Source organism: Spermophilus citellus (assembly GCF_964194105.1).
Source record: "Spermophilus citellus genome assembly, chromosome: 15".
NCBI classification, from domain to species: domain Eukaryota; kingdom Metazoa; phylum Chordata; class Mammalia; order Rodentia; family Sciuridae; genus Spermophilus; species Spermophilus citellus.
The window spans coordinates 50,742,942-50,767,377 of record NC_138195.1 but is presented as its reverse complement, the minus strand read 5'-3'; the positions used below and the strand labels follow the sequence as shown (position 1 = coordinate 50,767,377).

The window sequence follows — 24,436 nt, the reverse complement described above, 5'->3', positions numbered from 1 at the left end:
ACTAGAACAAAGTAAGAAGAATGAGAGGGAAAGAGGAAGGAAGGGAAAGACAAAGAAATAGGATGAATTGAACAAAATCATGTTATACACATATAAATACACCAAAGGGAATTTAACCTTTATGTATACATAGAAGAAGGGCAGTTTATAGTAGAGTAGAGGAGGAGGAATAGGGGAAGGGAGGAGGGGAGGAACAGGGAGGAGGAAATGGGGATTAGAAATCAAATTTCTTGTGTACCATTTAGTCAAAATGAATCCAAATACTATGTATGATCACAATGCTAAATAAATAATTTTAAAAAGTCCAAGGAAAAAAAGAATGTATTTATTATAAAAAACAAATTGAATATAAAAGGTGAAGATAATTAGATAAAAATAACATGAAATTCTCCACCAGATCATAAGCATTCCATTGGTAAACTTCCTTCCAGAGATAGCAATGCACAACGTGTATTTACACTTTAATGGACCTAGAATCCTACTCTATGCACAGACTGCTAATTGCCTGCCAGATATGTATTCTTATCTCCCTTGGTAACAGGACCCACCCCTGGTAATATGCCCAGGAGAAATTCCATTTTTAAGTCTTCCCAGGAAAGCTGTTGTGGTCTTTCCCTAGGATATCTTGACCACTGGCATGATGGCTGGAGCTCTGGCAGCTATAAGATGGCTAATGGCATAATATACTACCTCTCAAGGATGGCAGAGCAGAAGACTAGAAGATCTGAACCTCCAATGATTTCAAGGAACAGGACTCAAACCTGAACTGTCTGCCTATAATTTTTTCTTAATGTTAGAGATTTGTTTATTATTTATGAATAAACAAGTGGTTTATTCATCCATTTGTTTAAGCCTTTAGGCTTAAATAGCTATGTATACTTGTGTACCTTTTCAAGTTAATGTCTAAACTTTCTTTAAGTTTAAATATTGCAAAGAATGTTCTTACTGAAATTGTTAATATTAAACTATTGCATCACTCCTTAAAATTTGTTCAAAGCAGTATAAATTTCTTTCCAACATTCACCTCCATCTATTTAAAAATATATGAATGAAATCTCTGTTAGCAGTTAAATTTCAGATCATTTAGTTTTTCTTGAGCTCTAATTTCTATCTTATGTATTTTAGAGGATTTCATCCTACGTATTTTTCTGCTTGAAAGTCTTTAAAATATCTTTTGCCTCTACAATAAAATAGGACACATACACACATTAAAATACTTTTCTACTTCTTCTGACCAACAATCTCTGAGGGTTAAAAATTTGTTCTGGATTGAGCTGTATTAAAATCTTGATGAATATGTGACCAAAGCATCATAAGTCCATTTAAAAAACTTTTAAATAATAAACATAAAAGAAAGAATAGGAATGCATATGAATAAGATGAATAGAACAAGTTTTCAACTAATTAGCTTATCTATCCATAGATGACTATTACTTATTGCTACAATGAGGATTCAACTAATTTTTCTTCCTGCTTGTTGTTTTTATATAGAATTGAGTACTAATAAACCTGCTCATGTAAAGAACAGCACATGCTTATTATAGCAATGTCATAATTCTTTAAACATTTTATGAATTACATACTGAAAAATCACAAAATGTGTATTTTAATATTCTACAGATAATACTTCAGTTATATATCCCATAGTTTTGTTGAAATTAGAAATCACTGACTTGCAAAGGATTTACAAACCAATCGTTAGAGTAATCCATGTTTTCAATTTCTGGGAAGTGTTTCAAAAAGACTGTGTACAATGACCCACCAAATATCTGTTAATTACCCTCTCATACAAAGGGGCGTTTGTTTAAATTGCTATTCACAAGGAGTTGGGAAAGATCCAAACATAAATCTCGTTGACTCTTATCAGCATAGAATTTTTATGAAATGCTTTTTTCTGAGTGCAAACTATAAACATATTTTCACCCACACCTTGGGAAATGTCCACCACATACCCTAGATGGCAAAGCTAGTTCTCATTGCCAAACCAATTAGCCAAGTCAAGTTTCCAATTTTGAAGTATGTCACCCATTCAGACAAGTGCCCTAAGCAGAATTCTACAGGTCAATGGATTATTGAGAAGCAAATGCAAATCATCATCATTCTTTGCTGGCATCCCACAAACCCCACTCACGTCCTTTTCCCCTCCTCCATCCTTCTCCCAGAGGAAACTACTCTCCTGACCTATATGGCAAGTACAATTTTCTTTATCATTCTTCAGTAATCATTTCTACACAATGCAGTAAGTTTGGCTTCATTTGGAATTTTTATAAGTAGAAATCTTACAGTTTTTCATGCATCTTCACCTGGTGCTTGAGAAGTTCACATACGTACTTACATGTATCAATAATATATTCATTTTCACTTTGGCATTGGTGTTGGTTGTATTAAATAACCACAATATACTGTTTCATCCTGCCATTAATGGACATGAAGACTGTTTCCAGGTTGATACTGTAACAAATCCTGTTGATATGAATGTGCATTTCTGTTCCACCTAGAAGCAGAATTGCTGGATACTAGAACATGCCTACCTTCAACCATAGCATGTGGTGACCAAGGTTTTCTAAAGTGGTTGAGTTGCAGAGTGCCCTTCACGTTAGTGCTCTCTGTACCACACCATTCACGCTTACAAGGATCTGAGAAGAGGTTGATTTTGGCTGACAGTTCTGGAGGCTTTAGTCCATGATTGGCTCTCATGCTTTGGGGCTGTGGTGGCACATAATGGTGGCAGTGCATTGTGGAGCAGAACAGCTTGTCTCCTGGCAGGGAAGTGAAAGAGAGAAAGAAGAAGAGACCAAGATCCTACAGTCCCCTTAGAGGGCATGCCCCCAAAGGCCTGAGGACCTCCCACCTCTCAAAGGTTCCAGCACCTCTCACCAGTAATTTTTTTCAGTGCTGAGGATGTAGCCCAGGTCTTCTCATAGGATAGGCGGTGCTCTACCACAGAGCTACACCTCCAGAAATAATGCTTAACAATTTTAATTATTATTATTATTTTAGAAATGACTTTTAGTCCAGAAGGGGTGTTTACTTTGGCAGAGGATTTTACTCCTTCCAGATGTCTGGGGGCACTAGTTGTCCTAGATAACCTTCGTCCAGCTGTGGGGACTGAGATTGTTGAAATCTTCCTTTCGGTGGCTTCAGGAGTTACTTTATTTCTCTCTTACTCCTAGGTACAGTGGCTCTGGTGGGTCCTGGTAGCCTGCTTCTGTCCTCTTAGCTTTGTGAGGTCACCAGAAGCACTTTCTAGCCTCTTGATCTCTCCGCGTCTCTTCCAGAATCACTAATGTCTCCAGGAGCCAGTGGACCAACCTCTGCTCCAGGTTCCTCTCTCCACCTGCATCTTGGCTGGGCTGTTAGTTTTCTTTCTGCTTCCCCTCCTCCTCTTCCTCCTTCTGCTGCTGCTATTGTTGTTATTATTAGTATTATTAGTCTCTTCTCAATTTTGCTCTCATCTATCACATGGATAAAACATACTTTGAAAACACTGATGTCCCCTTTTATATTTCACTTCATCTATCTTTTAATTGGAAAGTGGGTTAAAAATACTCAGTCTACCATTAGCACCAGATTTAGTTGGTTCCCTAAAATTGGGAGTAATTTACATACATAAAAATTGGAAACCCTGTGTATAACTCAATAGACCTGTCCTGATGTATACACATGTCTATACAAATGGGATCACTTATTTGTATTTTGAGTAAATGTATTAATATAGTTAATCCCAAGCAAACCTTCCCACTCCTTGAATTTTCATGCTAAGACAGAAATGTGCCGTGAGTTTATCACCAAGTAATACAAGATGTTGCTGCTTTCAATATTTCTCACTCACAGGTTTTTGTTTGTTTGTTTGTTTGTTTGGATTTTGTTTTCACTCATGCAGCATCTCTTCAGGGGTCCTGTAGTCTTTGTCCATACTTAGAGTATGGAAGATGTGAAAGATTAAATGAAGATTGTCATCACCCTACACAATATATGACTTCAAATTCTGCCAGGATTGGCCCAAATGTCCCATTTATTTCTCATTTTTTTTTCATCATGCATTTCTGCATTATTTAAAATTTTTTGGCTTTCTGAGATGGTGTGATACATTTCCATGACCAGTGCATATTCGTCACCTTGTTCTGCTCAAGTGAAGCACAGTATCCCTTTGTATGGAAGAACACTATTATTAAACTAATCCACTACAGAAAGATATTTAGGATATTTTTCTGTCAGGTTTTTGTTATTTAAAATGCTGCTGTAAATGTACTTAGATGCATTATGTTTTATTGACTCTCGGATACAAATTTTCTGTATTTTGATATCTGTATGTTGATATTACAATTGCAGTAACAGTTAGACAGGTGCGTGTCAGGAGCTTACCTCCCATGGTCCATGTGGACATCAAGTTGATCTTAGCTGACCACAGAGTTGTTACTTCCTACTTAGTGGTGAACATTAGTGGTACTGTTTATGTCTTGAGTTTAATTACCTATTAAAACTTTTTCAAAAAGTTTACACTATAAGGTGACATAGGCTCAAAAGTTACTATATAGAATCCATGGAAACAGAACAGCAAGGTGTTAGCCCAAGTATCAGCATCAGAATTGGGGTCACTGGCTTTTAAGAAGATCCTGGAAAGAGAGGAGTGCATTTTAATTAGGATGCCTCACCCAAATTCTGCAGTACATAATCCTATGCAGCATATTGGATGCTGTGGCGTGGAAAAACACAGACACTGCTAACTCCTAGTTGAAAGATGATTGAGAATGTTGTAAAGCAAATTCGTGGGAATTTTAGGAATGTCTTAATCAATTTTCCCTACTTTTTTTGGTTGTATGATATATGACAAAAAAATTATGTTTGTGTTGGTCTGAAAAAGCTCTTTCAACTATAAATAATTCTGCCATATAAGAAAATTGTGAAACAGTTTATTTGGCAGGATTTTTTTGTCTTAATAATATATAAATATGGTGTATAAGAAAGATATATTAGGTTCAATGAAATGTACTTTATCTTTGCATATTGAGCAGAGCAAAATACCCTATTTCTTTTTTTTAATTTGTTCTTTTTAGTCATACATGACAGTAGAATGTATTTTGATATACCATACTTAGGTGGAATATAATTTCCCATTTTGTTATTATACACGACGTGGAGTTACACTGGTCATGTATTCACATACAAACATAGGAAAGTTATGTATGATTCATTCTACTATCTTTCCCATTCCCATCCCCCTTCCCTTCTCCTCATTCCCCTGTGTCCAATCCAGAGAACCTCCACTCCTCCCTAACACCCCCTCCCTGCCTATTGTAAGTCAGCATCTGCATATCAAACGGAACATAGGGTCTTCGGTTTTCCGGGATTGGTTTATTCACCAGCAAATGCCACAATTTAATTCTTCTTTCTTCTTTGTGGCTGAGTAATACTCCATTATGTATATGTTCTGCATTTTCTTTATCCATTCATCTGTTGAAGGGCACCCATGGTTGGTTCCATAGCTTACCTTAGTGTCATTTGAGCTGCTATAAACATGGATGTGCCCAGTCAATATAGTGTGCTGATTTTACTTCCTTTGGATATACACTAAGGAAAGGGACAACTAGATCAAATGGTTGTTCTGTTCCAAGTTTTCTGAGGAATCTCCATAATGCTTTCCAGAGCGGTTGCACCAATTTACAGCCCCACCAGCAATGTATGAGTGAACCTTTTTCCCCACATCCTCGCCAACATTTATTGTTACTTACATTCTTGATAATTGCCATTCTGACTCTATTAAGATGAAATCTCAGTGTAGTTTTAATTTTCATTTCTCTGATTGCTAAGGATGTTGAATATTTTTTCATGTATTTGTTGGCCATTTGTATTTCTTCTTCTGTGAAGTATCTGTTCCCTTCCTTTGCTCACTTATTGATTGGGTTAGATGCATTTCCCCCCTGTATTGCAATTTGAACCAAAGTGTTCTCTAACCCTGAGCTACATCCCAGCCCTGTTTAAAATTTTTAATTTTGAGGCAGAGTCTCATTAACAAGTCACTGGGGCTGACCTCACCTTTGAGATCCTCTTGCCTCGGCCTCCCAATAGCTAGTATTACATGAGTGTCTCCAACACCTGGCTAGAACCTGTGCTTTTCTAACAACAGGGAAGCTCAGCATTCTTGGGGGGAGATAAGCAGGATTGAGGCTAGTCCTGCTGTTGGAAACTGACACAAAACAGGGCAGTCATGCATTTGTTAAGTGTCTTAGAATGTCCAGGTCAAGACGCAAAGCTGATGTTATTCCTTTTTCTCAAAGCTTGCAAAGTATTGTTAAAATCCAGAAAATCCTGGCGGGTGAAATTCTGACAGGATGTCTCTGGTAATTTGCCCTGGCCGTCAGCCTCTAAGACTCACAGAAGGACTTTTGCTCTCCGTTTGACCTTTTGACCTTTGACCACTGCAGACATTTTGGTTTTTCTGTTGTCACACCCTAGCTGATATGTTTAAGGTAGAGAAAGGCAGGAAGCCATTGGGCAGCGATGGGAGCTTTGGCTTAGGGTGCCCTGATGAAGGGGTTGCTACAGGTCACCAGGTTTGAGGGGTTCCTTGGTTGGATACCCAGGAGTGATGGGGTGTTCTGTGATTCAGGACAGGTGAGATAGACACCTTTCTTTTGCAAAGTAGAAGAAGGGCCATTGAGAAACTGAACAACCTGATGGGAAGGAGTCAATATAGGAGGTTAGTTCTGGAAACTGATCCCCGTAGGTCCATTTTTCCTGAATACCATTTGAAATTTTTCACATAGCCATGGCCACACACATATCCTAATGAAACCATTATTTAAAGTCACTGGTGTCCTTTCCCTACACCATCAGCTGAACACAATTCTAAATGATAAACTAATAATCACTGCTTTGTAGGATTGTTTTATGGGTGTAATTAGATAATGTATGCAAGTTCCTTAGCAACTGTTGTTTGGCATTTAATAAGAATGCTATAACTCAATTGTCAACCAATTTTGTTGCCAATTACCATACATTAATGAATATTCATGCATTCATTCAAGTATTTATTACATGCTTTACGGTGTTCTCTGATTAAATGTTCAGGGAGAACTCCTGGCACGGTACAAAGAACATGACATATGGCACCAACCTGAATTCTCACCTTGGTTCAACCCTTGGGAGCTGTGACATCTTGAATCTTGGTTTTATCGTTATGTGCCTGAATTTTTCGCTGAGTTCGTCAGGAACTTGAGAAAGTGAATTTGAATGATCTCTGAAATACCGCAGAATATACACAGAACCCTGAAATGCCTTCCCAACCCCAAGGGGCTAAGGTTCCCCTTTCCATACTGCTCTCAAACCCCATCCTGGCCTCTCTCTCCAGAACTCTCTCCTGTCAATCCCAGCTCTGGTTACACACTGACTCATCTGCAGACGAGACCCAGCAGAATGTGAGGAGGTGGGGAGGAAGCCAGGGCAACTGGTTATTAAAGTCCCTCTCCACTGGAGAGGCATCCCCACCCCACCTCCCAGGAAATGACTCTGGGCCAGCCATGGGCAAGTGTGGACCGAGTGACATGGCTGTCTTGGGTGGCTCTGGAAGGCAGGCAGGAAGGGCAGTGAAGGAGAATGTATCAGTAGGAGAGACCAAGGTTCCTTTGATTCTCTTTAGCACTTCTGAGTATGTTAAGAACAGACTCCTATTTAGTGCTGATAGATTTTCAACACTTACACGTTTGTTACTCTCTATTTTTCCCAAGGAGAAAACTAGTCTTGAGGCCTGGAGTCTTCAGACGAACCTTAATAAATGCCTTGGTTTTCACTGTGTGCATCTGCCTAGTTGTCTCTTGGGTACTGCAGGGGATATACTGTGAGTAGTAGCCGACACGGAGATCCCACCAGTGCTGTGAATGTTTTCTGATGACAACACGTTTCATCCTCACAACCACCTTAGTTCCCCATTTTATAGACAGGTAAACTGAAGTCTGGAGAAGCTTAGCAAATTGCCTAGAGAGTCATAGGTAGGACAGGGTCAAAGTTGAGATCAAACCAGAGCTCACATTCTTAGCATGCTCATGCTGCCTTGTTCAGGAGAGTGGTAGTGGGTTTCCTTTTAAACATGTGTAATTGAAAGTGAGTCAGTTTAAAGATACTTCTTAAGTTAAATAAAAAGTACAAATAATGTGGAGAGGGCCCAACTTGAGACATTTGTCCTTGGACCCAGTGCTAAACTCACACCACTGCAAGTTAATCCCTTATATCATGTGGGCTTTTGGAGGTGGGGACGTTGGGAGGTAATCTAGGATTAGATGAGGTTATGAAGGCAGGATCCCCATGGTGGAATTAGTGACCTTATGAAAAAAGGAAGAGAGACCAAAGCTGGTACATTTGATGGCCTCTGCCATATCAGGATGCAGCGAGAAGGGCCTTGCCAGATGCTGAGCAGAAGCCAGCCCAATGCCCTTGGACTTTCAGAACCACGAGCTAAATAAACCTCTCTTATTTTTTAAGTTTCCCAGCCTGTGGTATTCAGAAGATGGAATATATCATATAGAGCCCTCTTTCCTGCCTCCAGGGCTGAGAACCTTCAGCTCTGGTCCAACCTCACTGACCACAGGGAATCAGTGATGGGGTGGCTTGGCTGCAGGAAGACAGCCGCACCTATTTCCATTTTAAAACCATTGTAGGGCAGTCCATCTGGATAGGGACTCATGTAGATCTTTTCTTCCTTTTGTACTTTTTTACCATGTAATTTTGTTACGAATTCAAATAATATGATGTGATATATACTGTAATATGATATGATTCAATATAACCCAGGGCCTTTTCCAGTAAACCTAGCATATAATGGTTAAGAGTTGTGAAGATTAATATATTAATACACATCAAGCACTTAGAATAGGGCCTGGCAAAGGTAAGTACAGTTTTGGGGGCATTCAGGTGGGATGGGTAAGCAGGCTGAGGGCTCGGGAGACAGGGCTTCCTGAAGGGACCAGTTCCAGATGAGCTCCTCCCAGTGCTAACACTGCAATCCAGCTGTCTAGAGTTTTCCAGGACTTGTTTAATTCCAGGCATTTGTGCAGATCTGCCAGAGCTAGCTGGGGAGCCAGGAGACCTTGCTTGCCGGTGCCTGCAGAAGCAGCTTCTGACAGGCCCGCCCTGCATTGCCACGGCCAGACCCGCCTCTGTGGGATCACACGGTCTAGGGTTCTGTGAAAACACTCATCAAACACCTGTCCTGGGCCGAGGGTTGCATGCAGCTGGCTGATGAGCTGGAGGAGCAGGTGTTTCCAGAGACAGGTGCCATCAGACCAAAGAGGACTTTTAAAGCCAGAGGAGAGGGATTCTTTTAGACTTCTTAGGCAGTCAGACTGAGATCCAGAGAATAGGGTCAGGTGGGGACTGAGGCTGCTCAGTGAGAGAAGGGGCTTGTGGCTGGCAGCTGGACTTTTGGTCCTCATCTCCACATTATACTTACCTTTTGCAGGGTTTCACAATTTACAGGTGTCAGTGGTTCGAGGATGGGTCCTTGTGTAGAACGAACATGTCTGTGTCACTAGTTGTCTAACCAGACCCTAATCATGTCCCTCATCTATAAAACTCGGGTTGTAATTAGCACTTTCCTTCCAGGGCTGCTGTGCAGATGGGGCTGGATGGGCAGGACAGGTGCCTCTCTGAGCTGGCTACCAAGAAGATTAGTGGAGCCCAAGACTCGGAGGGGAGCCTGGGGTTTCCGTAGGCTCAGAAAGGCAAGGATCTGGTCTGTTTAGTTTACATCACTGCTGTGGACAGAGACATGGCCAAAGTCTTCTGTCATTGGGGAATTAGTCAATGAGATGAAGAGGAACTTTATTTTTGTTCCTTTGGTTAAAGCCAATCACATGGATTCAATGTGAGATGTTCCACCTACTGGGCCGTGCCTCAGAAAATGCATTTGAACTTCCACACAGATGTTCGATGTACCCAGCCTCAGGAGAGGGCTTTTTGTAGTGTGCGGTTTGCACTGACAGTTCAGCCCGAGGCTCTGGAATCTCACCGTCTGAGTTCCCATCCTGCCTCTACCACTTTGGAGGTGGGTGGCCTCAGGCAGCCATCAGCATCCTCATGTGCAAGGTGGTGATGACAGTGGTGTCTATTTCACAGGCTTTCCGTCAATCAAGATGAGGCTAAACAGAGGCTGTGCTCTAGAAGGCCCTTAGCACAGGCACCGGCAGACAGGACGAGCACCGTGCGACAGCTGTTACCGTAATTAAGACACACAACCGCATCTTTGAGATGGGCAAAAGCATCATCGTCTTTGCCAAAATATGAACAAATTGCTCCTTCCAGCTGTGTCATGTGTGGTGCTTACTCTGCAGCCCTGGTGTCTGAGCTCCCAGAAGCCAACCCCTGTGTTTTGGGCAGCTCTGTGTCCAGTCAGAATGCCTTCTGACCCCAGGTTCAGTGCCCAGCCCTGTGAGGTTCTCCATCCTGGTCTGCCCACTAGCGTAGACTATACCACTCATCTGCTGGGGGAGCTGTTGCAGGAGGGGCAGCCCATCGGCAGTGCTTGGTGGGACCCTTCAGGACTGACACCTGGCCGCTGCTCATTAAAGGTGGAGCTTCCAGAGAACTTTCTAGACAGGCACTCTTGATGGGATTCTCAGAAGGCAGAATGAGACTGAATGCAACTGATCCTGAGTAGGTCCCAGCTCCTCTCTCAGTTTCATCTAAAAAATAGGAAAAAAGAACACATTCCCTTCTAGGGCTTCATAAGGATCAGATGAGCTCATTAAGTGCAGTGCTCTGTAAATGCAAAGCCTCTCTGTGCAAGTTCTTTTCACCCATCACACACACTCACACACGGTTCTGGATTTTCCATCTTCCCCAACCATCAGGCTGCTGGGCAGACAGGGGGGCTCCTCTTTCCCCTCCATCAATTTGATCCTGTCCAGCTCCCTTCTTGGCCCCAGCTCTATGGAGGAGAGGCTGACATGGAGCTTGCTGGATAGTGGAAGGTGCATTGAGAAACAAGGTGGGGGTGATCCTGGGGGTCCATCCCCCCAACTGGCTCAGGAAGGAGTTGTTTATCAGGTGGGAGATTTATGAACACAAAGCGATCCCTCTTTGAGGACAAACTCCTTGGAACTGGGTGCACAGGGAAGCTGAGGTGTTTCCTCTGGGAGACAGAGAGCATGCTGACTCGAGTCATCTGAATGTGCCCTCCAGTTCTGGGCATGTGAACCGGCCCCTGCCCTCCCCCTACATCAGTTCAGGCTTTTTCATTACCATGAGCAAGCAATGATCATGATGACGATGACGAAGATGAGGATGATGGCTTCACCTGGATTGCTTCCTTTAGTCCTCATGGCATCCCAGAGAGGCAAGTACTATGTTACAAGCAGGTAAACTGAGGCACACAAAAATTAAAAAAATGCATCGTGTTACAAAATCACTTGCCTGGGAAATCAAGGCCCAACCTGGATGTGGACTCTAGCACCTCAACTTCTTCCCCTGTGCCTTACTTACTGCCTGCCACTTGGATGGAAGGAAAGGAAGGGTCTTCCAGGTGGTGAGGAGGGAATGAGATTGTGTGTGGGGGGTGGGGGGCTGGGGTGGAGAGAGAGAGAGCTTGTTAAAATCTAAAGTGTAAAAATGAACTAGAGAATTATCACTGTTAGACCAAAGCTGTGTGCTTCACAAATATATTTGTCCCTTCTGTAGGCTGGGAGTCTCAGGCATCTAATTGAGACTCTTAGGCTCTTCCTACCTCAGCTAAAAGTCTTTTCTCTCTTTCTGGGATGTGAGGGGAGCAAGCACACCCTCATAATAGTGTGATTCTGGTATTTCTGCCCTTGGCCATCTTGTTGCTTGTTGTTGTGACTTTAGGTGAGTTGCTTATCCTCTCTGTATCTGAATCTTGATTTCACATCTAATGTGAGAACCACCGTAGCCTGGCCTAAGCCATAGGGTTGGGAGGATCTGTGAAAGTCCCTGTGCAGTAGTACCTAAGTTAGTAGCCAGCCTCCCAGGGCTCCCTGGCCATGAGTGGTGAGTGGCTTCCAGAATGGGCAACGTAGATTTAGGACATGTAGAATGTTCTATTCCACAGCGTGGCTCCAGAGTACAATATTTGTTTACAGGTTTGTAGTGTTTTTTTTTTTTTTTTTTTTTTTTTTTTTTTTTTTGCGGTAAAAGATATACAATGTAACACACAAATCAAGACAGAATCTTATCATCACCCAGAAAGTTCCCTTGTGCCCATCCCAATCTCCATCCTCACACTAGAGGCAGCCCTGATTGGTCATTTTTTTTCCACACCCTACATAGTCTTTCCTATTTATGAAAGACTTTGAAATTGCTAATGGTCCCCAAAAGCTTGCACCATTTTTCACTTAGAGTCTTAGACTAGCAATCTCCACCCTCTCTCCTCAGTTCACTGTCTCTGTGTATCCAACAAGCACCAGCCAGCCCTTGGGAATTGGAAAATGAGATGCCTTCAGAACCTACCCCATTTTTTTCCATCTGTTTAGATTTGGCCCTTAGGGATGGGGCTGGACATATTTCCTGCTGTATCCCTTTCTTGAAGGGTCTGATTGGCATTTCCAAGGCAGTTTCTGCCACCGTTTGCAGGAAGGCCAGGTGAATGAGAGTGGGTGAAGGGCATTGGCTATCACTTCTCAGGACAGTCCCTGGGACAGGGTCGGTCCTCAGGATGTTGCCTACAGCTGCGCCGTGCTAGTCGGCTGTCCATTACAACAGCAAAACACCAGACAGACTCAACTTGTACAAAGAGAAGGTTTTATTTGGCTCAGTTTGGGAGGTTCCAGTTCCTGATTGACTGGCCACATGGCACTGGGCCTGTGATGGAGGAGGCAGCGAACCACGGTGGGAGCAATTGGTGGAGCAAACCTGCTTACATTTTAAGCCAGGATGAAGAGAGGTAGGAAGCTGGGGCCCCACAGTCCCCTCCAAGGGCACCCCCCCAACTGAAGATCTCCCACTAGGTGACTGCCCTGAAAGGTTCCACCACACCAAATAGTGCCACCCCAGGGACCAGGCCCTTAATACAGGGTCCTCTGATGGACATTCAGCAATGTCCACTCAGGCTGGTTGGTCACTGGTGCCTCTGATCCCAGAGTGGGGATGATAGAAAATGTGAATCAAATTTAACTGCAAATTGTGAACTGCAAGCTTTTTGGGGCTTAACATTGTGGAAAGGGGTAGGAGCCACATTCTACCTTTTTACCTCAGATGCACTGGAACACAAAACTCAAGAAGAAAAAGCCAAACCCAACCCTTTGCAGGGATGTTAGAACCAAGGCTCAGGTAATTCTCACGTGTTCAGGGCCTGCACCCACGCAAGCTTCCTCTAGAGCCTGCCATCCTCAGGGGGCCAGAGGAGGCATGTGTGTGCTGAGAGCCAGCCACGGGGACAGACCTGTGACTGCAGGGGCTCTGAGCAGGTGGGTGATGACCTTAGCCCTGCTGGGTAGCAATGAGAGGAGGGTGCAGGGATAAATGTCACCGCAGAGCAGGAGACTTCCAGAGCTTTCAAAGGGGATGAAGGATGGCTTCAGTGCCCAGCAGGAGGGGATTTGCATGAAAAGCTTGGAATCTATCATGTGCCCCTGCTTGTTGGGTTGGCTTGCTTTGGTGTATGCTGATGGGCAGCTGAACAGGAATGAAGGCAAAGGGTGACCTGGATCTCAGGAGAGGGCAGCTGAGGACGCTGTGCCCAGGAGGGAGGAACTCAGGAGGACGGCAGTGGCAGTGTCCCTAGGACTTGCTGGAGGTGGCAGGAGTGAGGCTGATGGGGAGAAAGCAAATAGGGATGGGGCAGGGCCTAGGAACTCACCTGGTAACAGGAGGACCACAGTCCCTGAAAATGCATGTTGGCCAGGCCAGAAATTGATGGGCAGGAACTTTCCTTATGGAACAGATGTAGAAAGCAAGACCTTCTTTGCTCACCAGGCAGGGCCCTGGAGAGACAAAGAAAGAAAGGGTATGTGACAGAGACATGCATGTGGGGTATGTGTGTGTGGCAGAGAGGCTGGGGCTGCCCCTAGGGCTCCAGAACCTCTGTAGCAGAGGTTCCCAAGTGGTGAGCGCTCCATCACAGGAAATATCCAGGTAAGACCTACTAAACATTTGGCAGGGATGGTGTGTATGTGTGTGTGTGTGTTTCAGAAGCAAGATGAGATTATGATATACATGATTATTACATGTTTCAGCTAGATTTGTAATTCCCATCTACATAACATCTTCCATATTTTTTCCCAGGGCTGGGGTTTGAACCAAGGGTTTCACGCATGCGCTGTGTACCACTGAGACGCATCCCCAGCCCCATCTTTCAGAGTTTTTTTGCCACATGTGACCTATTTATATACCTTTTGCTCTTTAAAGATTCACTCTTTTTGACACAAATGAATACATGTTCAAGGAAAACTTGAATTCAACACTACAAAGGGAAAGCAGAATAATTGTGTCATCAATGCAGGATGACCTTATGGTCACCATCTCTGTCCTAGCAAACTAAAACTGTGTTGGCCAGTCCTGGCTTGGTACATTGACAGCATTGTCCTCCCTTAGGCATCTTCTGCATTCTGCAGATCCACGTTCTTCCATCTATAAAACAAGGCTTTGGGTTGGGAAATGACAGCTAGGGTCCTTTGCAGCCCTGACATTCCTCCCAGTTGGACTCTCAGAGTCTCCCATTCATAGGTGAGTTTTCATCGGCTGTTGCTTCTCAGGGAAGGGGAGGTGGGTGCTTAGTGAAGGTATCAGCTCCTCTACCCAAAGCCCCTACTAGCCCAGCAGGCAAAGCAGGCATCACTGTGGAGCCTCCATCCCCAAGTGACCCTCAAGGCCCTTCTCTCCTCCCCACCTGCCCTGCTTCAGAGTTCCGCCCCATTGAAGGATTCACGTAGGCAAGATGTTGGCTTGAAAAATAGGATGCCGTTAAAGATCCTTGTCCACTCCCTTACCCTGGCCTGGAGATGAGTCTGTCCTTATTTGATTTGGTTCAGGGACACTTTCAAAAGAAGTGTGGGAGTGGGAAGCCAATCTATCACCGAGAGCGAGATGGCCAGGAGAGCATTGGGGAATTTATGCGTAACTTGGCAAAGTGCTTTAAAACATTCACACCCCTAGGAGGTCGGCAGGGTGAGGTTGGCACTGAGCACATCACCCACGCCAGGCTACAACCACACCTGGTTGGAGGCAAGTTCACAGTATGAAAATTAGGCTAGAGGAGCAAAAGGTAAATGAGTAGGTAATTCTGCTTTGTCCACAGGATGAGTTTCTTAAAGGAATTCTTTCAACAGGCAATCCTTCTGAACTTTCCCAGGATGTGGTAAGGACTTAAGATGACCACGTTTCCATCAGATGCATTTTCATGATGAGTTTCTTCTTGGAAACTATTTATCTCTTCTCTGTCTCTATAGACTGGACTCTTCTGGGCCTTTCCTAGAAATGTGATGCACGATATGTGGCCTTTGGTGTCTGGCTTCTTTCACTTAGCATAATATTTTCAGAAGTATCAGAATGTCATTCCTCGTGAGGCTGAATGATGATATGCCCCTGTCTGTCACACCAAGCTTGATTCCTTTGTTCATGTGTTCAGCACTTGGACTGTTTCAGCTTTGGGCTATTACAGATAACGCCGTTACGAACATTTATGCACATATTTCTAGATGTGGAAACGTGTCTTGGTTTCTTTTGGACATGTTCTTAAGAGTGAAATTGCTATACTCTACAGTGACTTTATTTTTTTGTCTCACTTTCCACAGTGGCTGCACCATTTTACATTTCCACCAGCAACGTCTTGGAGTTCCAATTTCTCCACATTGCCAACACTTTTGTCATTCTGCCATAGTCATCTGAGGGGCCCGGAAGTGGTGTCTGCTTGAGGGTTTGATTTGTTATTCCTAAGACACGTCTAGGACTTGAATCCATGTCTCCAGACCCCAATCTGAGGAACAAGGATGAGGAGCACTGGTCTGGGGTAAGGAGATCTTCCACCATTCCCTCTCACTGTGGCCAAAGGCAGAGGGATTTGTTCAGGTTCCCCGTGTGAAAGTGATATTGAACACAACAGGGGATGGAGTCGTGGATTCTGGATGAAGGCAGAGAAGACACCATAGAAATGTGGATCCCATTCATTAAAGATGTAATAGTGAGGGGCTGGGGTTGTGGCTCAGTGGTAGAGAACTTGCCTAGCACAGGTGAGGTGCTGGGTTTGATCCTCAGCAACACATAAAAATAAAATAATAAAATAAAGGGATTGTGTCCATCTACAACTAAAGCTATTTTTTAAAATGTAATAGTGAAAAACAAACCAAGCCCTTCATATAATAAGCCCACCTTATGAGGGATACATTTTAAGAAAAGTAGCTTGGATAATACCAAACTCTCTGTATACTATGTCTTTTTTCTATAGGTGCATACCTTTGATAAAGTTCAACATAAATTAGGCACAACAAAGAATTGACAACAACAAAACAAAAAATATATATATTCCATTGTGATGTCATATACCATGAGGTCTTCACCAGAGCCAAGCAGATGTCAGCATCATACCCTTGAACTTCCAGCACCATACCTTGAACTTGTGAGGTAAATAAACCTAGCCTCAGGTACTTTGTTATAGTAATATACACAGCAAGAATCATCAGTATCTAAGCACTTAGGCCACTAGAGTTTTCTGCTAAAGCAGAAAGCCAAGGATCAAGCAGGACTTACTCTGGCTGTTCTCTATCTACTTCATAGGCCTGGGCTATATAGTCAGCAGATCCTTAGGAGAGATTAGTTGAATGAAAAGACTGGAAAGGAAAATAGATCTAGTCCAACCCTTTCATTTACATTCAGGCCAACTGAGGCCCAGTGAGGAAGCTTATTAGCTAACAATTATGAGGCCCGGCCTTTGCTGTACACTGTAGAATCAGGTTTCCATGGCATCAGGTGGTGGAGGTCTGTCTACAGGACGCCTCTCCTAGAGGGAGCCAGGCAGGAAGGTCCGGCCCTCCCCGGGTCTGAACTCCAGGGACATCTGCTCATTAGCAACCCAGGGAGAAGAGACAGTTAACCTTTGCAGCCTGAAAGGCTTTCGAGGGGGCAGGGAGAGGAGGGAGTGGGGAGAAAATAGTGACAATGATAGTAAGGGCTATGATTTACTGAAGGTCTGCTACAGGCCAGGCCCCCTTACATTTATTATTTTTGATTCTTCAACATTCCTAAGATATATTGTCACACAATGTCAGATAGTTCTGGCTGCTGAAAACTTTCTAAATAGAGTTTTTAAAAATGTGGCGAGGGAAGGTGCCCCAGACAAGATCTTCCTATTTTTTTAAAATTATGGGTGCCTTACAATTATGCACATTAGTGGGATCCATCGTTACATAATCATACATGCGCACAACACAATAGGACCTCACTATTCGCCCTCTGCTTTTGTGTGAGGGACATAAACTCCCAGCATAGGTCAGAGAGCAGAGTGTCCAGATAGGTGGGCTCTCTTCTGTCTTTGGCAGAGCTGTGTCTGGACAGAGGCTTCCGGCTTGGGACCCTTGGTGAGTGGGTGTGGCCATGGACTGGGTTCCAGCCAATGGGCTTCCAGCAGAGATGATAACCACTACTGCTAAGCCTGGCCTCTAGGACTTCCTGATTGTCCTCCCTGAGGCCAGGGTCAAGGTCCTCAAGGCCAGGGTCAAGGCCAGCAAGACCCCTGTCAGCCTGGCCTCTGGTTTAGAGGACTGGAGCTGCCTTGTTTAGAACCATTAATTCAAACCACTGGGCTTGAACCAATACACATTTAGGGTCTAAAAATTTAAAAACAAAATTAATTAACTTAATATGCCAAATACCCAGGAAGTCACTCGTTTGAACCTCTGTGCTAAGTGTGCTGTGTAATTTGGTTTCTTACCTTTTTCATGTTGTCTTTTGACCCATAGATTTTTTTAAAAAAATTTTTTACATGACATTTTAATGACTTTTAGTTTTTTTTTTAATTCTTTGAAAGAATCTCTGTAGCCTAAGATTATTTTTAAAGTCATATGTGTGTCCTTCTAGAAGGCTTACAATTCACATTTACATTTTTACTCCATCTGGAATTTATTTTGGTGGAAGGTGTGAAGTGGATTTCCAGTTTAGTGTCCCCAGCCCCAAATAGTAAAGCACTTTTGCTTTCATTCCATTTATTGAAGGACCTATTTTTTTAAGGTAAATAAGTTGTAACTATTATTTTCACATTTTAAATATTTAATATTTTAAATAGTTTAATAGGTTGAATCAGAGATGAGCAGATGGTAGCACCTTACCCTGGAATTTCCAAAACTGTGAGGTAAATAAACCTCCTTTTTTTGTGTGAAGTTAATCAGCCTCAGGTATTTTGTTACAGAAAATGGACACACACCAAGGATCCTCCATATCTAAGAATCAAGCCCAGTAGAGCTTTCTGCTAATGCAGCAAGCAGAAGGACTTGGTATGATTTGCTCATGGCTATAATCTATCTACCTCAAAATCCAGAACCATATACTCAGCAGATTTGATAAATCAATAAATTTAATTATATATCAAATTCTAATATGCAGTTAGGTTTATAATTGGACTCTTCTGATTTGTGAATCTACACTATTTTATTTATGGTGTATTAAATGCACTTAAACACTTGCTATCATTAATTTTTGTTAATAATAGTTAAATATCTGTTTTCTGGTGAGGAAGTTCATCTTCATTTTTCTGCATCACTTTTCCTAACTATTCTCATATATTTATTTTTCAAGATGAAGTTAGTCAAAAGAAATTAGGCTGATACTCTAACTGGGATTGTTTGAATAAGGAAAACTGAAGTTTTTATGACACTGGAATTTTATAGAGAAGTATGTGCTTTTTAATTCATTCAAGTATTATTAAAATGTCTCACTGAGCATTTAAAGTTTTCTCTTCGTAGGGATCCTGCACAGTTACTGTGAAATTGATTCATGCACGTTTTTATCCTTGTTATTCTTATTAAAAATGGAATCTTCCTTCTAGTATGGTCTTTTCATAGGCCGTTGTTGGTATAAGAAGCAGCTGACTCAACTTTCTTTTTGTTTCTAAAGTTTTTCAATTGATGTGGATGTGTAATCAAGCCATCTGCAGATCACATTCAATTCTTACCCCCCTTTTAAAATACATTGACCTCTTATTTTTCTCCTTATTTAATTGCACTGGCTCCTCCTTCCAGGACACTGGTTGTGTTGTGTTTTGGTTTTGTTTTCTTTTTGTGGTGCTGGGGCTGGAACTCAGGGCCTCACACCTGCTAGGCAAGTGCTCTGCCACCAAGCTGCACCCCAGCTGCACCTCAGCCCAGAACAGTATTCAACAGTGATGCTGGTGGCTCCTTCCTGCTCCCAGAGACCATTGGATGGGGCCCCTAATCACCACTGGCTGCCATCCAACCCTCTAAGGGAGGCCTGGGGAGGGGCAGTGGCCCTAGTTAAAAAGGCCCTCGCTGACCCCTCTCCACACAGTCCTCACCCTGGGCTTCCCACACTCCCTGACCTTTACCTGTGAACAGCCAGTCTTCTGTATCCTTGGATTGTGCACCTAGGAGTTCAACCAACTGCAGATGGAAAACATTCTAAAAACATTTGCATCAGAACTAAACACGTACAGAATTCCCCCTTGCCGTTATTCCCTAGGCAATGCAGTTGAGCAACTACTCACACTGCATGGACGTGGAATCGGGGATTACACAAGTGATCTAGAGAGGATTTAAAGTATAGCAGAGGGAGTGCATGGGTCAAACACACATGCTACACCATTTCACACAAGGGACTTGAGCATTGTGGAGCTTGGAGTCCATGGGACGGTCTGGAGCCAGTACTCCACGGACACCAGGAGGCCAGTGCCTCTTCTTCTATAATAACAATTACACATCATATGAAACGTCCGGCATTGGGCTCTTCCACGGGAACATAAGCTCTCCCAGGGCAGAGACATGGGCTTTGGTTCATTGCCGTCTCTCCCCAGCCTATTGCCCTGCATACAATCAACAAGCGTTCAACGAAATGGCACAGTCACAGAAGCTCTTAAGCCCCTAGGAAGCACTTTCTTTCTGATAACCTCGGCTCAAACTTGCTCAGCGCCAACAGATCCTTTCATATGCACTCACTTGCTTTAGCCAGTCATCGCAAACCCTGCAGATGTTTCTTTCTTAGTTCTCATTTGACAGATCTAGAAAAAGGAAGTTCAGAGAGGTGAAGCAACTGGCTGAAGGTTTGCTCAGCTCAGAAATGGCAGAATTATATCGCCATCTTTGGGTTCTTTCCATGGGTCTGTGCTGCGGCTTAATGGTCCATCCTTCAGAGAGCAGCAATTCAGAAGATTTTCCATGTTGATAATGAATTGTGACTTTTCTCTTTTAATTGCTGAATGAGAAAGAAGAAGGGAGTGAATGAAAAGAAAAAAACAAAAATTTTGCTCCCATAAGGTCTTGATTTCATGCCCGCCAGCAAAGGTTTGGTTAGGGTGGAAGTGGGAGGGTGGGGCGGGGCTGGAGGGGGTGGGGTGACAGGAATAGAACAGCAGCTGCCTGGACTTTCTTCCACCCATTATCCAGAGCCGCAGGCCTCGGTGCTGTTGCTGGGAGGCCCTGGGGACAGTGACTCAGTTTTGGTCCACGGGGCCAAGTCAGGTCCTCTAGGTTGCTGACCCTGTAGAGGATGACGCACCCTCTGGGGCAGTGGTCACTGGGGGCTTGCCAGCTCTGCCTGCACATACATCTGGCCCCTTTGGTTGGCTCAAAAGAGAACAAGAATACCCAGTCTGTGCCCTCAGGCATGTTCTGAGGGTAGAGAATAAGTCAGCACCCACGGGTGCCAGGCCCCACACCTGCCCCCCTCCCTCCCTCCCCATGCACTCACCATTTCATTTTCTCTTCTTGCCGGCTCAGAAGTGACCTCTAATTACCATAAATGGAGTTTCACAGAGATGGAGGGTCACAGCTTCCCCCACTCACCAGGGTTCAGAGCTGCAGTTTGGGCCTGGGGACTCTGATGTCCATGCTCTCCCAGGTGTGCCTGGTCCCGTGCAAACAGGAAGTCCAGGCAGGTGGCTTGCTGGGTCCCTGCAGGTCACACCAAGGGAGGCTGCCTCCAAGGTGAATTGGAGGAGGCTTTCAGGATGGCCCCTGGGGACGGCACCGAGGCCGGAGCCCATCTGCTCCCTGAGGGACGGGTAAACAGTTTGGCTGGCAGTAAGGAGAGATGAGGGATTAAACCCAGGCTCTGCGCTAAAGGGTAACTTCTGCATCAGCGATTCTGAAGGCCATGCTCTGCTCCCCTGGGGGGCAGACCTGGGCAAAACGGTAACGGCAACAAGGGTCCCTGTGTGTCACCCTCCTCCAGAGCCCAGGCTGAATTCAGATCCCATGAGGCTTTCTGATAGGCCCACGGTCACCCTCTGCGCCTCTCCCTCATGCCATGTCAGGCGCCCCCTCCTGTGCCTCTGAAGATGTCTGTGCCACTAAGGATTCTCAGAACCACCCCCAGCCTTCCAGGATGCTGGGGAGAAGGACTCACTACCATGAGGGGTCTCCCAGCACCTCACGTGTTGGGGAGCAATCTGCCTCCCCGGGAGCCCACCCGGATGGCTCACAGGTTCAGGAACCCACACTGACAGCCCTAGTGGTGGCTTCCCCCTCTCTCTGGCCCTGGTACAGGCCTTCAGTGTCATTGACTCCCCTCTAAGCAAGTAAAGTGGAACAGGCACATGGCAGCCCTCTATCACACGCCTCAATGTCACTATCAGAGTGGAAAATCTTCAAGGGTCATTACTTTCCAAAGGGCTGGCAGCCTCCCATCCCCTTGTCCATTAGTGGCTCCTTAAAACGCAATCTAATATCCTGGTGAACTTCACGCTGAAGCCAAACCTGCTGTCCCCTGCCTGGCTCTAATCCCTATAAATCTCCAGCCCAAGTCAAGAGCTGACCCAGCACTGGGCCCTGCGGCTCGATCCTGAAGTGACTTGGCTGATACTTATGGGAGGGACAAAAGGGGCTAAATCTGAGAGACATTTGGGTCCCCCTAAACTAGGTGACAAGTGATCTCCAAATTGGCACATCCTCACCAACATGAAAAATCCTGCCAGAAACAATCATGATGCAGGAGGGTCCTGCCAGATGTGAAGATAGGGTGGTGATTATAAAATGAGAATCGGGGAGCCCGCTCCCCTCAGTGTTTTTGAGACCCAGGGCCGCCTTAGCCTCCTAATCCCAGTTGGCTTTACTCCAGCGCTCGAACCTTCCCCAGAGAGCGAGAGCACCCGTTTGCCCCCATTAAGACCTACCGTGTGTCCCATGAAGACACTCAGCATGCCCCTGTGTTCCCCACACCGACCTCTCACTTCCCAAACCAACTTCCTTTTACTTCTGAAAGACATTAAGACCCTGCAAGGAGAAACCTAGTCATTGAGCTTCCTCCAAAAAAAAAAAAAGTTCCAAAGGATCAAGACACAGCCCCTGAGTTGACCTTCAAAACTACTGACACCAACTTCTGTTGTCACCTTACACTCTGTTGAAGAACCTAAAATAGCGCCCCTTTCTGTCACCCAAACAGTTGGTATATTCAAGATCATTCTCTAGGTCTTTTCCCTTGCAAGTCTCTCTCCTCCCCATGTGCGTTTATTCTCTGTCTGTCTGTCTCTTGCTCTTTCTCTCCCTATCCTCATCAAAGCCCACCCTGCTGCTGGTCCTGACCATGCAATCTGACCATCCCTCCAGCTTAGCGGGTTAGGTTTCTGCTCCTACCCGAGGTCCCCTCTAATGCTCAGGTCCTTCTCCTCTCAGGTTGCCCGGAGTGTCCACGTGTTGTTACGTCCCCCTTTCTTCCTGCTGTCCCTCTTTAGCTCCTTCTTTTGTGGGCACAAGTTCTTCCTAACAAGATTCCAATCTACAAGAGGACATGTGTTCCTCTTGGTAGTCCCCAGGACACCTAGCCCACATGTAGCCTTATACATGATGAAGAATTTTGGTTTCGAGGGATAATTCCTAGTTGATAAAAAAATTAAAGTCCAAAGAAAATGAAACAGAAATAGTCAGAAAACATTTGGATATTTTTCGCAAGATAGAGCTCTAAGACTGCTTGCGTGTGTGTGTGTGTGTGTGTGTGTGTGTGTGTGTGTGTTGCACGCTCTTGTAGGTATACATATGGTACTTTGGATCCAAGGCAGAATTAGGCTCATTAAGATGTTTGCTGACCACCTGCATGTGGGTGCATCCACAAAGTCCTCAAATTGTCCTCATTTGCGAGGCTTTTTTCTTTGCGCATCATAACAAACCCGCTGTAATGACGGGAGCTGCGGCTGGCATGCCTAATGAGCTGTGGCTGAAGAAATGATGTGATAGCATCTTGCGGATGGTAATTAACACGCGGCCCCTATTATGTCCTATCAGAGTCGCATCTTCTTGCTGACAAGCAATTCCCCAAAATAATCACTTGTCTTTCAACATCTCCATGCCAGGACTAATTGTGAAGAGCTCCTGCCTGGAAAGGCCACCCAGAGCAATTCGGGGACAATTACGTGGGCACCGGCGGCTGCTGGGCACAATTACCTGGGCCTGAATACATGGTGAGTGAGACGGAGCGTGGGGAATGAGGCTTTGGCCAGGCATCCAGACAGCACCTGCCCAGAACCCACATGTCGCCCTTGGGCAGGAGAATAAAGCACTCATACTGGAAAGGGCTCAGTTCATTTTTTTCCTTAAAGATACTGTTCACTGGGGATGGGATGTGGCTTAGAGGTAGAGCACTTACCTACCATGTGCAAGGCCCTGGATTTGATCCCCAACGTGAGAGATGGGGGGAGAGAGAGAGGGAAGATATTTTCCATACTTACCTATAAAAAATATAAACAAGATCACCCCTACCCATGTCTTGGTATAGTCATCACCATTGTCCTCATTGTCACCATCACCACCAAAAAATTGCTAGCCATTAGGAGCTTATACTCCATTCCACGTTCCTTGCTAGATCCCTAAATTACTTCGTTTCTAGAGGTAATGCAACTTTTGCAAAGTAGGTAACTATAGTTCCATTTTACAGATGATCAAACAGCGTCTCTGACCTGTCTCTGCTCATACAAAGCAACCGATATCAGAGGTGTGATTTCCAGTTGAAACTGTGTCTGAAAGCTGTGTTTTGGTAGCCATTGTGTCTCTCCTTGTCTTCAGAATGGAGAGGTAAGCCTTGCTGTCTGGGACCCATAACATGTTCTTGAGAGAGCAGGATGTGGAAGTGCCCTGCAAACTTTGTATAGAGCCAGGGCTTGCTAGGTAGCACCTGGCATCAACCCCGCTGCCATGCCTTGCTAACATATTAAGTGAGAAATATTCTTTGAATGGCTTCTAATTGGGTCCCATTGGGATACAGAGCCTGGGAAGCTTGGTGCAGAGTTTGGATAAAGAGAGGGAAGGGAAGGGAGCAAGGCTAGGTACCTGGGCGTGACATC

At 44.5% G+C, this 24,436-nt stretch overlaps 1 long non-coding RNA gene across 1 annotated transcript; it reads right to left on the bottom strand.

The window, feature by feature from the left end:
- Positions 1 to 20,178: 20,178 nt before the first annotated feature.
- Positions 20,179 to 21,613, bottom strand: LOC308634659. Its single transcript, XR_014019058.1, has 3 exons — positions 21,511 to 21,613; positions 20,854 to 21,155; positions 20,179 to 20,358 (listed from the first exon to the last, which is right to left on the bottom strand). It is a non-coding gene; the product is annotated as an uncharacterized lncRNA (long non-coding RNA).
- Between the last annotated feature and the right edge of the window lie 2,823 nt (positions 21,614 to 24,436).